Source organism: Bos grunniens, chromosome 13 (assembly GCF_055505025.1).
Source record: "Bos grunniens cultivar Pamir isolate PY7600 chromosome 13, Bosgru_T2T1.0, whole genome shotgun sequence".
In the NCBI taxonomy this organism is placed as follows: Eukaryota; Metazoa; Chordata; class Mammalia; order Artiodactyla; family Bovidae; genus Bos; species Bos grunniens.
This window is the reverse complement of record NC_141177.1, coordinates 36,364,308-36,381,934: the sequence shown is the minus strand read 5'-3', so window position 1 is coordinate 36,381,934 and position 17,627 is coordinate 36,364,308. Positions and strand designations below refer to the sequence as shown.

The 17,627-nt window shown below is 45.9% G+C and overlaps 1 protein-coding gene across 3 annotated transcripts in view; it reads right to left on the bottom strand.

Annotated features, from left to right (window-relative positions):
- The window catches only part of RASSF2 (Ras association domain family member 2), a 59,461-nt gene that overhangs the window by 37,111 nt on the left and 4,723 nt on the right, over window positions 1-17,627 (bottom strand). The window contains exon 1 of one of the 3 annotated variants that reach the window (XM_086333502.1): window positions 13,783-13,843. The exons of 1 other annotated variant lie outside the window; for it this stretch is intronic. The gene's annotated coding sequence lies outside the window, so the exon portion shown is untranslated. Of the gene's footprint in view, window positions 1-13,633; window positions 13,844-17,627 lie in introns of those variants that run through there. One more of the 3 variants, XM_086333501.1, reaches the window with a different exon arrangement.

Here is a 17,627-nt window from a genome sequence, read left to right as displayed (position 1 = left end):
ATAGCCACTGTGGAGAATGGTATGGAGATGCGTTAAAAAAAAAAAAAAAAAAACTAGGACTAAAACTACCATATGACCCAGCAATGCCACTATGGGGCATATACCCTGAGAAAACCTTAACTGAAAAAGACACACGCACCCCAATGTTTCTTACAGCACTATTTACACTAGATAGGACATGGAAGCAACTTAGATGTCCATCAATAGATAAATGGATAAAGAAGCTGGTAGATACATACAAGGAATTATTACTCAGTCATAAAAAGGAACACATTTAAGTTAGTTCTACTGAGGTAGATGAACCTAGAGCCTGTTATACTGAGTGAAGTAAGTCAGAAAGAGAAAAACAAATATTGTATATTAATGCACATACATGGAATCTAGAAAAATGGTACTGATGAACCTATATTTTCAGGATAGAAACAGAGATGTAGACATAGAAAACAGACTGGACGCAGTGGGGAAAAGAAAGGGTGGGACGGGTTTGAGAGAATAGCCATGAAACATGTACATTACCATATGTAAAATGGATAGCTATTGGAAAGTTGCTGTATAGCACAGGGAGCTCAACCTAGTACTCTGAGACAACCTAGAGGAGTGGAATGAGATGGAGGGTGGGAGAGAGGGAGGCTCAAGAAGGAGGGGACATGTGTATATTTATGGCTGACTCATTCCCACTCCAGTACTCTTGCCTGGAAAATCCCATGGATGGAGGAGCCTGATGGGCTGCAGTCCATGGGGCCGCTAAGAGTTGGACACGGCTGAGCGGCTTGACTTTCACTTTTCACTTTCATGCATTGGAGAAGGAATGGCAACCTACTCCAGTGTTCTTGCCTGGAGAATCCCAGGGATGGGGGAGCCTGGTGGGGTCGCACAGGGTCGGACACGACTGAAGTGACTTAGCAGCATGTTGTTGAATGGGAGAAACCAACACAACGTTGTAAAGCAATTATCCTGCTTGGGGCTGGCGCCCTGGGATGACCCAGAGGGATGGTACAGAGATGGAGGTGGGAGGGGGGTTCAGGATGGGGAACACGTGTATACCCGTGGCGGATTCATGTTGATGTATGGCAAAACCAATACAATATCGTAAAGTAATTAACCTCCAATTAAAATAAATAAATTTATATAAAAAAACAAAAAACAAAACAAAAACACAGTATGGCAGTTTCTCAAAAACTTAAAAATAGAACTGCCATACAATCCAGCAATTCTACTTCTGGGTACATACCCCAGAGAACTGAAAGTAGGACCTGAAATGATATTTGTACACCCATGTTCTTCATAGCATTTATAACAAAAGCCACTCAGGTACCTATTAGCAGATGACTAGATTAATAATACATCTATACAATTCAGACTTAAAAATGAACGATACCCTGTCATATGTTACAACATGGATGAACCATGGGGACATTACAGCAAGTGAAATAATCTAGTCACAAAATGATAAATACTGTATAATTTTGCTTAAATGAGGTACCTAGGTCAAATCCAAAGAGACAAGAAAGTAGAATGGTGGTTGCCAGGGGTTGGGGAAAGGGAAATAGCAAGTTACTACTGACATTTAATGGGTATAGTTTTAATTTTGCAGGATGAAGAGTTCCGTGGATGGATAATGTGATGGCTGCACAACCATGTGAATGTACTTAATGCTACTGAACTGTACACTTACAAATGGTTATAGTGGTACATTTTATGTATGTTTTGCCACAAAACTTTAAATGGAAAAACCAGGCAGAAAATCAGTGTTATAGTGACATAATGTGAAAAAGATTCAACGCACTCCTGCTGGCTTTGAAGCTGGAGGAAGAAGGGTGTGAGCAGAAGAAATGTGGGAAAGGCTTTTAGAAGCTGGAAAGGACAAGGAAACACCCTTAATCTGGACTTGCGTGGTGTCCCAGGTGCTTTCTGGAGGAAGTGAACTCTAAACTGAGACCTCAGTGACGAGACGGAGCTGGCAAAGGTGAAGGGCAGAGTGGTCCAGGCAGAAGGCGCATGCACCAAGACGCGGTAGTACACATGCTGGAGCTTGACCATGTCAGGGAGTTTGGACTCTGAAGTGCAATGGGATGGGGTGTGTGGTAGGCTGAACAATGGCCACCAAAGATATCTAGGTCCTAATCCCTGGAACCTGTCCATGTCACTTTATATGAAGATAGGGACTTTGCAGATGTGATTAAGTATCTGGAAACAGGAAGACTACCCTAGATTACCTGCACACGTGCACTCAGTCATGTCCCTCTCTTTATGACCCCGTGAACTGTAGCCCACTATAGTCCTCTGTCCATGGAATTTTCCAGGCAAGAATACTGGAGTGGGTGGCCACCTAGCTCAGTTCAGTTCAGTTGTTCAGTCGTGTCCGACTCTTTGCAACCCCATGGACTCAGCAGGCCAGGCCTCCCTGTCCATCACCAACTCCCAGAGTTGACTCAAACTCAGGTCCATTGAGTTGGTGATTCTATCCAACCATCTCATCCTCTGTCATCCCTTCTCCTCCCGCCTTCAATCTTTCCCAGCATCAGGCTCTTTTCCAATGAGTTAGTTCTTCGCATCAGGTGGCCAAAGTATTGGAGTTTCAGCTTCAGCATCAGTCCTTTCAATGAATACTCAGGACTGATTTCCTTTAGGATGGACTAGTTGGATCTCCTTGTAGTCCAAGGGACTCTCAAGAGTCTTCTCCAACACCACAGTTCAAAAGCATCAATTCTTCAGTGCTCAGCTTTCTTTATATAAGCCTAATTAGATTACCTGAGTGGACCTTAAATATAATCACACGTATCCTTAAAAGAAAGTCAGAGGGAGATTCTGCTACAGACAGCCTCAACAGAGAAAGATATTTGAAGATGCTACTCTGGATGAAAGATGGAGAAAGGGACCATTAGCCAAGGAACACAGCGAGAAAAGGCAAGGAAATTAACCCTCCCCCTCACCCCTCCCCAAAGGCTCTAGAGGGAGGGCAACCCTACTAACTCCTTGGTTTCAGCCCACTGAAACCAATGTCAGGCTTCTGGCCTCCAGAAGGTAAGAGAGTACATTTTTGTTGTTTTAAGTCATCAAGTCTGTGATCATTTTTTACAGTGGCAACAGGAAAATAAGGGGAGTTATAAGGGAAGGGTGTAATCTGATTTGAATTTTGGAATGATTACCTCATTCTACTCTTTACTTTGAGATAGGATAAGGGAAGAAAACAGAGGCAAAGGGACCAATTGAGAGGCCTGTCCCAGGGAAGCAGGCAGTGGGGATGGAGTAACAGTGTCCAGTGAGTTTAAAGAGGTAGAGAAAAAAGTCACACTCCATCAGTAAAAAGATTTGGAAAGGGCCAGATTCCCACATTACACTGGGCTGCTAGGTAGCCATGCAGTCACAAACACTGCTGTGAGGAATATGGGCCGAGTCTGAGGCAGGTCACGGAACCCTATGATGCTGAAGACAGGAAACCCTGCCAGGTCTGTGCCCCAGGAAAGAGCCAGTGTGGAGCTCCCAGAGAGGGAATCCTGGCCCTGCTGAGGGGAGGGAGGTCAGGAGAGTGGCAAGGTCACCAAGGAGAGAGTAGGGAGGACTAAAGGGCAGGGCCAAGGGCAGGGATCCAATGAACCCACTAGGTTAGGCATAGGCAGGAAAAAAAGAGTCCCTGGAAGAGGAGGAAAAAGAGGAGACACAGTATCTTGGAAACCAAGAGAAGGAGTCCGTGATCAGCAGAGCCAGGAGCTGGTGGTGGGAACCCAAGGAATAGAAACAAAGAGCAGTCTCTGATTTACCACATAAGGTCATGAGGGACCTCAGCCAGAGCCAGTTCCTAAGTTTAGATAGAGTGGAAATCAGATTAGTGGTGCCTGTCCATTGACAGACCTCATCCTGAACATTCAAGTCTTTCTCCAGCCAGGGAAATGTTATCCTATACTAGCTTTGATTGCTGCTTCTCTTCCTTCCATTCTTGGTTTATCTTCTGCAATGTCTGTCCTCTCCAGCACTATTCAGTTCGGTTCAGCTGCTCAGTTGTGTCTGACTCCTTGCAACCCCATGGACTGCAGCACACCAGGCTTCCCTGTCCATCACTAACTCCCAGAGCTTGCTCAAACTCATGTTGCTGATGCGATCCAACCATCTCATCCTCCGCTGTCCCCTTCTCCTCCTGCCTTCAATCTTTCCAAGCATCAGGGTCTTTTCCAGTGAGTCAGTTCTTTTCATCAGGTAGCCAAAGTATTGGAGCTTCAGCATCAGCCTTTCCAATGAACACTCAGGGCTGATCTCCTTTAGGGTTGACTGGTTTGATATCCTTGCAGTCCAAAGGACTCTCAAGAGTCTTCTCCAACACCACAGCTCAAAAGCATTAATTCTTTGGTGTTCAGCCTTCTTTCCATCTCTCACATCCATACATACTTTTTTACTTACCAGGTTGATAAAAACCATCAAGTAGTCTGATGGCCCAAATGTGGGAATTCTCAAAAGTTAAGTCGCTCTCTCCCTAGCGAGTGATTTCACAAGGCCATCACTATAAATCTGACCTAGGCTTCCGAGGTGGCACAGTGGCAAAGAATTCGCCTGGTATACCAATGCAGGAGATGCAAGAGATGTGGGTTAGATCCCTGAGTAGGAAAGATCCTCTGGAGTAGGAAATGTCAACCTGCTGCAATATTCTTGCCTGGAAAATTCCATGGAAAGAGGAGCGTGGCGGGCTACAGTCCATGGGGTCACAAAGAGTTGCACACAACGGAGCACACACACAGATTCATTTGGCCCAATCTTTGTCTCCAGCCTGACTTCTCCCCACCTGCTTTTTCGTTTTTGTTTTGACTTTTACATTTCTTGGATTAGGAATGTTAGGAAAATACTTACACAGTCTACCATATTGTTGAACTGAAATTGCAGATAACTGATTTTAGGGCCCAAGCCCTTCTTTGTCTGTCTCAAGGATAACATCTGCATCTGTCTTCATAAACTTTCCAACCATCACCACAAATCACTGGCTACCCCCAGCCAGCAGAAGAGGGGAAAAAAAGCTAGCTAAATTTACCTACACTTTTAGGCAAACACAGAGCAAACAAAAGGCCAGAATTTAGAGTTCAGTCCAATCTTCCTTAAACAGAATATTGCTTCTCATACAAGGAAGAGTCAGAGGAAGATGATTGATGGGGCTGGGATATGGATTCAATTGGACACTTTTGCCAAGGATGCCCACCAGTATCTACAGTCTTGAAGAGAGAGATCTGCTCAGCTAGCTAGTTGCAATTCTTCTGTCTTCTCTGTTAACAAGAATTTATGAAGCCCTTTTGGACTCCAAAATGCCTTGTAAGGATCATTTCCAAGCATCGCTTCCACACTGCCTTGAGAATACAGAACAACTCTTCACCATCTCTTGGAAGAGGGGAAAGTAAGAGAGAGGAGAAGGAGGGGGCTTCCCACATCAGCCAGCATCTCAGGCACAGAACTGAAACAGCTTACTGAGTCCCATACAGAGAAAGGAGAAGAGAGAAAGCATGGGACAGGAATGAAAGGGCAGATTTGACACAAATAATCTTTGACATTTAAAACATATTTAAACCTACTGAACCCCCACGCTGTGAACATGACCACTTAGCCCTCAAGAATTCTAAATCAGTACAACTTCTCTTTAGAAAAACGTTAAAAGATGGAATGCATGCATGTGTGTGTGCTAAGTGGCTTCAGTTGTATCCGACTCTTTGCAACTCTATGAACTGCCAGGCTCCTCTGTCCATAAGATTCTACAGGGAATAACACTGAAGTGGGTTGCAGTGCCCTTCTTCAGAAGATCTTTCCAACCCAGGGATCAAACCCACATCTCTTATGTCTCCTGCATTGGCAGGCAGGTTCTTTACCACTAGCATCACCTGGGAAGCCCCATTAACTATAAAGCGCATCTGCTAAAATGTCTAGAGACATGAATACTATTGGTCTTGCAGAGTCAGGACATGAGCCTCCTAGTCACCTAGACACTGGACACTTGCTGAGGCCACTAACCAATCAGTCCTCTCTTCTGGCACCACTTCATGCCCTAGCAGAATGTTCTAGGTTCTACTCAGCTCCATTAAATACCTGTGTGATGCCATGCAGCTTGTCAGCAGAATCTAGTACTTCTCACATGAAGACCCTTCCTGCCTGCTCCCAGGACAACTTGAGGACACAATCTTCCCTAAGATCCAAGACAATGTCTTGACAAACCAAAGGTTCCTAAGCTACTGAAGATGATGACATCCCAGCTACAGAGAACTTATGGGGCCTGCTTTTCATGCTCTGTGAGGGTACTCCTTCTTCTCAGACCCAAGGAAACTCACACATTCCCTAAACCCTGCCAAAACCACCTCCCCCTACAAACTGTTCCCACTATCCCTGGGTAGTGTTGAGGGGACGGCACCCACACCTCAGCCCGTCCTTCATCACAGCACTTACCACCACACAGAAACCACTCATTTAGTGTTTCTTTCTTCTCCTGAGCTTAGAGGTTTCTCTCTTTGGGGCCCAGATCCCACACTGTGTCTCTCTCCTGAAAATATTCCCATTCTTATTATTAGTTATTCGGTAACAATGGATTCAACAGTCAGCCCTAGGAAAGCTAGCCTGCTGTTTTATGTCAGGGAATTCCTAGAGGCAGAGGATTCTTGTGCACATGAGTTACTGAGGAAGTGACTTCAGGAGAAACCTGTAAGGAAGTGAGGGAAGCAAGACTGGGCTGGGGAAGGAACTGGAGCCTAGCCACAGCCTGATCCCATGGGAGCTCTAGGGTGTGAACAACTTCATGGAACTGTCCCACTCTAAGAGAGGCAGACCAGGCCTTTGTATCTGGCACTAGTCAGTCATTGGCTGAGAGTCACCCCTGGGAGGAGGGGGTGAGTGCCGAGGCATTCCCTGAAGAGCAGTTCTCAAGACTAGGGAGCAACTGAGACCTGTCAATAGTCCACACTTATAACATGCGGTAGATAAAGGAGATTGGGTGGATACCAGCAGCGACCACCACACATGCCCCACGTTAGGGCTTGAAACAGCTCCTGGCTCTGTCACCTTCTTCCACCCACTCTCAAGCTGGGAGGAAACAGCTGCCCACCCAGCATCAATGGGTGCAATGCAAGGCTGAGCTGCAGAAACGGGGACAGATGCCCGAGCCCTGGACCAGTAAAAACCCTGCAGCTACCCTGTAGCTGTTGCACAAGGGAGTTTTTCCTTTCTCTTTTCACAGACTCTCCACTCACAGGTGTTTCCAGACTCCCCAAGAATAAACAAGGGGCTCTCCAGGCCCTTGAAATTAACCAGCTCAACTTCCTATGAGAAGAGAAAGCATTAAATCCTTAGGAAGCTTAAGAAGGTAGAAAAGGCATTCGACGTTGTCTTAAAAGAACAGCTTTGTCTGTTCTTGGTTCTTGGTTCCTCCAAATTCCTGTGCCCTCACTCCCTTTCTGTCAGGGAGCCCAGAGAACACACTGAAGCTAATCTGGTTTCAGAGCATCGCCAGGAGGCGGCTAATCCCTACAAAGCTTCTGATTCAGCCTAGAGACCAAGTGTCTCTCATTTTATTGATCAACTGGAAAGTCCCAGAAGGCAAATAAAGAACAGAAACAGGGAAACCCCCGGCAGGAAAGCCCAGAGTGAGATGAAGAACCTCTTCAGTGGTTTCTTTGCTTCTTTGTTTCTGTCTTCCTGTTTCCAGAACCAGAGTCAGGCCCCACATCCTGACTCCCACCTCAGCTCCCCGGGTAGGATGGGAGTGAGGGAACAACAGCCAATTTATAGGACCCAGGCAGTCCCAGTCTCTAAGAAGATATAACTGGAAGAGGGAGACAGGCTGGGAAAGGGGAGGGCTTATTCCACAAAGCATTCCCAGTGGGGCAAACCCCACGGAGCTATGCCCTGACCAGTGAGAAGGATATGCACTTGGCCAGGCCTCAACTGAAACCTAGGTGGAAAGGAGTAACAGTTGACCTCAAGACACACAGCATCTGAGGTTCTAATTCTGGGTGCTCATCTGACTCTCTTGGAGTAGGAATGGGGTATGTTGGTGTGTGCTGTTGTGTCCGACTCTCTGAGACCCCCTTGACTATAGCCCACCAGACTCCTCTGCCGGTGGAATTTTCCAGGCAAGAATATGAGAGTGGGTTGCCATTTTCTATTCCAAGGGATCTTCCTGATCTAGGGATCAACCCACATCTTCTGTGTCTCCTGCACTGGCAGGCAGATTCCTTACTACCTCACCACGTGGGAAGCCAAGGGAGTGGGGTAGGAGGGTTGATTTGAAATTCCTGATGTTGAGGCTGCAACTCCGACCAATTTCTTCAGACCCTCCAGGAAGAGGTCCAGGCATGAGCATTTTTAAAACCTCCCCACGTCATGCCAATGTACAACCACGGCTGAGAGCCACCATGAAATATGATGGAGATAGAGCTGTATAAACTGAGGACACCCCCAAACGCATCTCAAAGTAGTCTTTCAAGAATGGAAGGAAAAGAATTTCCTAAAAACAAATGAGTTGTCTTTTGCACCCCCCTCCCATTACCAAACTTCAAAGGGGAGAGGGGACCGCATAGAGCATCCCCAAGGATGAGAAAAGATGCACAGAGCAGATGCAAGGGGCCCCATCCAGCAAACCAGGGCACCACACCACAGAAACCAGGAAGTCAGCTACAGGCCCCAGATGCAAATGAAACACCAACTGGAGGCCTGCAGCTTCCCCTTTTGAGGCCTCTCTCTACCCCTTTTCTGAACCCTGCTCTGCCCTGCCCTCTGGGGACAATCTGGAGCTCCAAGGTTGGAGAAAAAAGCTCTCTGACATGGTGCTTTATACTAGAGCATTGATCACTGCTTCATCAGGTCTCCAGAGGGACTCCACTTTATAACCAGGCAGTGAAAGAGGAGATAGTGCTGCCCCTCTGCACTTCAGCTCGCTAGGATGGCAGCAGGAAGAAGTATCAATGGCAAACAGGAAACCCCAGTCCTATTGCACCACATATGGAAGGAGACTTGAGCTATGGCCTGGGGCCCTGCCAAGATCTAGAGATTACAAGAGATGCCACCTGAGCCTGTCCTAGACAATGGCAAAATCTGGACTGCCTAGGAAGGAACAGCATACTTTCCCTTCCATTGCTTTCTTCAGTAAAAGGTCCACTTTCTGGCCAAACCCACATGCCTCCTCCATTCCTTTCCCACCCCTGGTGTCCAGGCCTCCAGGGAACCACCTACAGGGCTCTCAGTCACTCTGCTCTAGAAAAGAGCACTAAACAGCACAAAAAGGAGAGATAAGGTCAAGTGTACTGGGTATATGTACTCCATTTCCTCAGCTTTATTATGACTGCGAATACAAAGCTCTGCCCCTCTGCACCCAAAAAGATGTTAGAGGTTAGAGAAAAGGGAGAGGGGAAGGTAGTAAGTTGGTGCAAAAGTAACTGCAATTTTTGTATTGTTAAAATTTGCTGTTTGATCCTGGAATGCATTCTTAAATAAATGTGGTTATATGGCATCATTTTAATGCATATTTCTTGCTTTATTTATTTATTTTTGGCTAATGACTTACTACTTGTTGTTTATATTCATTTTAGATTATGGAAATGACATTAGACAAAAAGCAAATTCGAGCAATTTTCTTCTTAACTTGCAACATCAACAACACATTTGGCCTGGGAACTCCTAATGAACAGTGTGGTGGTGGTTCAATAAGTTTTGTAAAGGAGATGAGAGCCTTGAAGATGAGGAATGTAGTGGCCGGCCATCAGAAGTTGACAATGACCAACTGAGAGCCATCACTGAAACTTAGAACCACATGGGAAGTTGCTGAAGAACTCAGCATTGACAATTCTATGGTCATTTGACATTTGAAGCAAACTGGAAAGGTGAAAAAGCTTAATAAGTGGGTGCCTCATAAGCTGACTGCAAATCAAAAAAATTGTCGCTTTAAAGTGTCATCTCTTATTCTACACAACAACAAACCATTTCTTGATCGGACTGTGGCGTGCGACAAAAACGTGATGACCAGCTCAGCAGTTGGACTGAGAAGATGCTTCAAACCACTTCCCAAAGCCAACCTTACACCAAAAAAAGGTCATGATCATTGTTTGGTGGTCTGTTGACAGTCTGATCCACTATAGCTTTCTGAATCCTGGTAAAACCATAACATCTGAGAAGTACGCTCAGCAAATCAATGATATACACCAAAAATTGCCATGCCTGCTGCTGGCATTGGTCAACAGAAAGGGCCCAATTCTTTTCCACCACAATATCCGAATTCATGTCGCACAACCAATGCTTCAAAAGTTTAACGAATTGGGCTGTAAAGTTTTGCCTCATCCGCCATATTCACTTGCCCTCTCACCAGCTCATGGACAGAGGAGCCTGGCAGGCTGCAGTCCATGGGGTCACAAAGAGTCGGACACGACTGAGGAACTTTCACTTCACTTCACTCACCAACAAACTACCACTTCTTCAAGCATCTCGACCACTTTTTTGCAGAGAAAATACTTCCACAACCAACAGAATACAGAAAATGCTTTCCAAGAGTTTGTGGAATCCCAAAGCAGGGATTTTTAAGCTACAGGAATAAACAAACTTATTTCTCATTGGCAAAAATGTGATTGCAATGGTACCTATTTTGATTAATAAAGATGTGTTTAAACCTAGTTACAATGATTTAAATTTAAAAATTTATAGTCCAAAACCACAAAAATGTTTGCACCAACCTAAATAACTAAGAGGTTGGTGCGTCCTGCCTGAGGAGGGATGGCACTTTCATGCAGAGGCAGGCAGCAAAAACAACTAACAGAAGACTAGTCAAAGGAAGCCCTGATCACCCGTTTTCCTCACAAATAGTGAACAGAACAATCACAACAATATTACTACGCTAATAATAAAACAACAAATGTGAATAATAGATGACTAACAGAAACGCAAGCTTACTACAGGCTACCTATTACCTGTTTTGACTCATTTAATGTCCATAACAACCCCATGTAGAAAGAAATCTTAATAGTCTCACTTTGCACATGAAGCAAACGAAGCACAAAGAAGTTAAGTATTAATAACTTGTCCAAAGACACACAGTGAGGAAGAGAGAGCTGGAGTTCAAACTCAGGACTGTCTGATGCAAAACAGAACTTATATTTACTACAGCTGCCTTGCAGTGAAGAAGTTTTCAGCTAAAAATCACCTGACCCGGCCATATTCTAGAGAAATATATATCAGAATCCCCCAGTTCAGTTCAGTCGCTCAGTCGTGTCCGACTATTTGCGACCCCATGAATCGCAGCACGCCAGGCCTCCCTGTCCATCACCAACTCCCGGAGTTCACTCAGACTCACGTCCATCGAGTCAGTGATGCCATCCAGCCATCTCATCCTCTGTCGTCCCCTTCTCCTCCTGCCCCCAATCCCTCCCAGCATCAGAGTCTTTTCCAATGAGTCAACTCTTCACATGAGGTGGCCAAAGTACTGGAGTTTCAGCTTTAGCATCATTCCTTCCAAAGAATCCCCCAGAGGGCTCATTAAATACAGATTCCTTTTCTCCCACCCCCCAATTTCTGATTCAACACTTCTGGAATGGAGTCTGATAAGGTATATCCCTAACAAGCTTCCAAATGCTGCTGGTGCTCCTGGTAACAAGACTCTAAAAGCTTTTGCCTATTCCTTAAAAGAACTCTTTATTTTTGTCACTTTCAGTTCAGTTCAGTTCAGTTCAGTCACTCAGTCGTGTCCGACTCTTTGCAACCCCATGAATCACAGCACGCCAGGCCTCCCTGTCCATCACCAACTCCCGGAGTTCACTCAAACTCACGTCCATCGAGTCAGTGATGCCATCCAGCCATCTCATCCTCTGTTGTCCCCTTCTCCTCTTGCCCCCAACCCCTCCCAGCATCAGGGTCTTTTCCAATGAGTCAACTCTTCACATGAGGTGGCCAAAGTACTGGAGTTTTAGCTTTAGCATCATTTCTTCAAAAGAACAGCCAGGACTTTCCCACTTTAAAGATGAGGAAACAGAAGGTTGTGTGACTTGTCCCAGGTCACAGAGCTGACATGAACAGTGTTCCTTTTCTGGTGCCTTGGCTAAGCACTGGGCATGAGGGGCTCCAAGTAGGACAGGCAGCTGGAGGCTGGCTTCAGCTGCTGGCCACAGAATGCCCCAGAGTCCTGGGGAAGACAGGTGAGTCAGTGACTGGCCTGGCAGACAACCTGCAGGAAAAGCAGACCCTGCAGGAGATAGAGATCCCACCCAGAGACCTGGGTACTTGCAATGTCACAGGGCCATGAATGCCCAGACATATCTCACCCTCTGTCTACAGAACAAGCTATTCCTCACACTCATGGGCCCCACAAACTGTCTGTTCCTCGTTCTGGAAAATGCCTGGGGGTCTAACAATAGCTCCAAGGCCCCTGCTGACAGGGAACCTCACTCCTATCCCCGGAGAAGCCTCTGTCTGGTACACCTGCCAGACGAGTACATGAGATTCGGCAGGTGGTCAAGTGGGCTCCCTCGTGCCAGGAGCATGGTCTGCAAAAGCCCCAGCTTCTTCCACTGACAGCTTGGGCATTGATCCTTCTTGCTCAGGCCTTTTGCACACTGGTCTGAATTCTTCAGTGTGCCTGTGGAAGCTCTGAGGAAATGGTCTGTTTCCTGCTAAGAAGACCTGTCTCCTACTCCCATGCTAGTAGGCAGGTGGCCAGGTGAGTGACCTGGAGAGTCACAACAAACCCCCCCCCGCCCTACAATCACACCCCCCGCCCCCCACAATCCCGCTCTCCTAAACAATCACCTCACAGACCCAGGTGAGTGACCTGGAGAGTCACAACAAACCGCTCCCCCTACAATCACACCCCCCGCCCCCCACAATCCTGCTCTCCTAAACAATCACCTCACAGGCCCAGATGAGTGATCTGGAGAGTCACAACAAACCCCCCCCCGACAATCACACCCCCCGCCCCCCACAATCCCGCTCTCCTAAACAATCACCTCACAGGCCCAGGTGAGCAACTACTTGTTTATAGGGAAGTCTCATCTACATCCACAAGTTTTTGACTTTCTGGATGCATATTTAGAAGGAAACCCAAAGACCCTTAGCTTCATGTCAAATAAGCAGGGTGTTGGAATGGGACCAAAAAGACATAAAGGAAGCAAAAACTCCATATAGAAAAAGCTCTGTGTGTGAATGTGTAGGTGTAGATGTGTGAGGAAATGTATAGGTGTAAATGTGTAAGAGAGTATGCATGTGTAAATGTGTAAGTATCGGTGTGAGGGAGAGTGTAAGTAAGTGTGCAAATGAATGTGTAGGTAGGGGTGTATGACAGAGTGTATGGAGAGAGAGGGAGTGTGTGTGTGTGTGTGTGTGTGTGTATAAAGAACTTTGACTATAGCTCAGAGAACCTACAAGACTTAGAAAGATAACTTCCAGTATCTACAGGCCCCCAGGGAAGGGCCTAGTCACCTCTTCCTCCCTAAAGCAGCACCTCCATCACCTTCACCCAAAGGGGTTCTGCCAAGATGTGTCCCCTCACAGGATAAAACTCAACGAAGTGCAAAATTCCATATAACTGACTTGGCACGAGCAAAGAATGGGAAGTTGGTGGAGGCAAATAAGACTAAACATTCCTTGACCTGCATTTCTCAAAACCGAGGGTTATTTTATGGGATATTTAAAGTCCTACCTTCCGAAGGGCAAATTAAGCTCTCCTCCAGCCCAATATTTACAAGATTCAAGTGGAGCCCTGTCTCACAGGGAGGGCCCAAAATCTGTGTCACCCCTCGTGCTCTGAGCCTCCACTTGCCATCAGCTCGGCAGGGAGTGCTGGCTTACCCAGGCCAAGCTGGGAGGCGGCCGCCAATGCCCCACTTCCTACAAGCACAGGTTTCTCTCTGGCCACACTTCCTGTTTACTGAGTGCTTCTCTGAGACTCATCTCTGACCTCACATCCCCTTCCTAAGGATACCCCAGCGGTCCTTCCCTTTTTTGGTGCTACTGACTGAGACTCAGCTTTGTGTGCAGAGATCTTAGGGTTTCCCCTCCTTGCTTCCCCGGAGCCAGGATAGGAAACGCAAAAGCCTAAAGTGCTGGCTTCCTTCACCCCCAGGTATGGGCAGGTTCCTTGCCCTTGGAAGCAGTAAGGAAGGGCAGGCAGAGGAGGGTCCAGCAAGTACTGAGCCTCCCCCTGGGGGCAGCCATGGTGCATCTGATATCCACCCTTTCTTAACCTCGTTAACACCCTACAGTATATACAGGCAGGGAAATTCAGCCTCACACAGCAGATCTTGGACCCAGGAGAGACAGCTCATCCAGGGGTTTCCAGAACATTTCCAGGAGGCTCAGGGGAAGTTTTACACAAAACCACACTCACACTCTCCTCCTCCTGTCCTGCAACCAGCTGACTAACCTAAAGAAAAATCAGCACCATGAAAAACTGAACTTCTCAAAATGGTCTTCAAAGGCCATTTCTGTAAAGTCTTTTCACTTCCCCCTCACTGTCTGGGATTCAAAGAGCAGCTGGGCAGAGAGAAAACAGACAGAGCCAGGTAAAGTAATTTCCAGAGAGCACAGTACGTACATCTGTCCCTCCCAGACCTACATTTTCTCAGCAACTTGCTGGAGGGCGGGCAGTTTCCTCTGGGAGCTTGATTAATGAGGAACTTAAAGCATTTTCCATAGAACAAGGCGTCCCACAGCAAAGCCACTTGACCTACTCCCTTGACCCCTGAATACAGTCACGCAACCTAGTACCCAGGTTCTGGGGACTGACGCTTCCTGATGTCCTCTCACCTCAGACCAGACTGAAACACACATACATACCACCTCCCCTGCCTCCACTCCTCTGCTCCATGTCCCTGATTATCCTGTCAAATACACAACCCACCATGCACACAAGAGAGCAATCCTTGGCCCAGATGTCTATAAAAGCTTGCATGGAGCTTTAGGAAGAGGGCACTGATTATCTGAGGCCACTACCCTTTTCCCAGAGTACTTAGGATCTCATGGACTCCACCAGTTAAAGTCTTCTCTGCATCCCAGGCAGGCTGACCCTGCCTGTGGACAAAGCATTCAGCAGCCGCCACAGGTGCCATGGTGGGTATTTAGTAAGTTGAGCTGAGCCACAGGATCTGGAATACACAAAGGATGTTTCAAATAGAAAGGCTGAGGCTCTCATTCTCATTCTTTAAGGAAGACGGTATCAACAATCCAACTTCCATCTGGTTTGGACCTTATTCACTACAGGATAGCTGTTAGGTTTAAAGCACAGTAAATCCCAAGCACACTCTCTGTCCCACCACCACACACAAAAAACCCTGGGATATGATGATTTAGCAGTAGAGGCCTGGGGCCCAAGGCCCAGCTGCTAGCAACCATTAAGTCCCAAATGTGATTAGTTGTGACGCCCACTGGCTGTCCACCTTTGTTCTGCTCGGCTGAGATGGAGGTCAGACCTTGACCCCCATCCCAGGTGATGGCAGCAGAAGCAACAAGGATGGCCAGGTCCTTGTGGTCCAGTCTGAAATGAAAATGCAAGAGACCAAATACCACAGTTCTCTTCACGGCTTCCTTGTTCCTTTTCTTCTTTTATACGAGCAAAACGGATTTTTTTTTTAAATTTTAAAGATATAGAAAATCAAAAAGATTAAGATCAACAAAAGGACAATTACAGTACAATTCCACTCTTAAAAGAAACCTAGAGTAGGCAAACTCAAGAAGATGTTAACAGAAGTTACCAGCAGCTGGGGTGAGGGGAATGAATGGAGAGTTAGTGTTCAATGGTAGAGTCTCTGGAAAAGTTCTGGAAATGAATAGTGGTTACGGTCATACAACACAGTGAATGCACTCAATGCCATTGCTATGGTCTGAATGTTTGTGTCCTCTCCCAACTCATATGCTGAAATCCTATGATGGCATTAGGGGAAGGGGTCGGGGGGGTGGGCTTTGGGAGGTAAATTAGATCACAAAGGTAGAGCCATGAATGGGATTAAAAGAGACCCCCAGCTGCTTCTGCCACAGGAGTGTATAATAATAAGTCTGTGATCTTGAAGAGGACCCTCACCTGACCATGTTCACAGCCTGATCTGACTCCCAGCCTCCAGAACTGTGAGCAGTAAGTTTCTGTTTTTTATAAGTCACTCATTCTGTGGCATTTGTTATACAATATAGCTCAAACGGACTAAGACAGCCACTGAACTGTACACTTAAAAACAGTTAAAAAGGTGAATTTTATATTGTGCATATTTTAAACACAATAAAAAACTGAAAATACTTAATATAAGAAAATGTAAGATTAAAATCTTCCAAAATTCCACCAGTCAACGACAATCACTGTTAATATTTTTCCATATACCCTTTCAGAGGCAAATATAAATGGACCTTACAAAACCAGCACATTGTTTGGAAATGGCAATTGAAGAAAATGGCAACCCATTTCAGTATTCTTGCCTGAGGAATCCCATGGACAGAGCCTGGTGGGCTACAGTCCATGGGGTCGTTAAGGAGTTGGACACAACTGGATGACTGAACAGTAACAACAACAGCACAATGTTTGGTAACCTACTCTTTACAAATGTATATTTTTCCATGTTAACAGATACATATCTATATCCTAAATATTTTGTAATCACATTTTAATGTATTTTAATGTAGAGATACACCATGATTAACAAATTTACTATTTGGGGGCATTTAGTCTCCATTTTTGGTTTTATTATTATTATAAACAATATTTCACAGGACATTGCTCATGCACTTATTTTTCTGCATGTGTCCAATTCCTCTGGGTGGAACTGCTGAATCAGGGACTCCCTCAGAAGGATTATCAATAGAGCCTTATGAGTAAAACCCAACCAGGAAGGCTGAATTCTGTCATATAGAAGTCTCTTCTTCCACATGAACTTTTCCTGGATTCCATGTGGGTGTCTACAACTTTGCACAGTGGTTCAGGAAAGGGCGTATCATTTCCATATCCTCTTTACCCACTCCCCAGTCCTCCTGGGGACATATCATGCCTAGGTCATTAAGTGAAACTGGCACACAAGGAAGGCAAAATTTACTGAGATGGTTCCACTGAAATCTCCTGTGCCAGCAGGAAAGACTATAGTAAAACTAAAACTCTAGGATGGCCCAGTGCTGGATGCCCCATGGTGAGTAACCTCTGTGTAGACACATGAAAGGTTTTTTTTTGTTAAAGGTTTTTTTTGTATGGACAGAAGGAGATTGCAATGGACTCTTCTTGAGGAGACCAGGGATTAGAAGGGACCTGTGGAATCATCTAATCTCTACCCTTGGAGGAGAGGAAATCAAGGCTCCACCCCAAAACTCATAGCATAGACACTTCAATAATTTTTAACTGAACCCCATAAGTGTCTCATACACAATGATTCAGTCAGTTTAGGGCACAGTTGAACATACCCAAATTTTGACACCTAATACAATTCTTTTTTAAAAAATATTTTGGGCCATGCTGCATGGCTTCTGGGATCTTAGTTCCCCAAACAAGGATCCAACCCACGCCCCCTGCAGTGGAAGCACTAGAAGTGTGGAGTCTTAACCACTGGACTCTGCCAGGGGAGTTCCGACACCTAGTATTTCTTTTTACCTAGTAATTACCTGCTGCTGCTGCTAAGTTGCTTCAGTCGTGTCCGACTATGTGTGACCCCATAGACGGCAGCCCA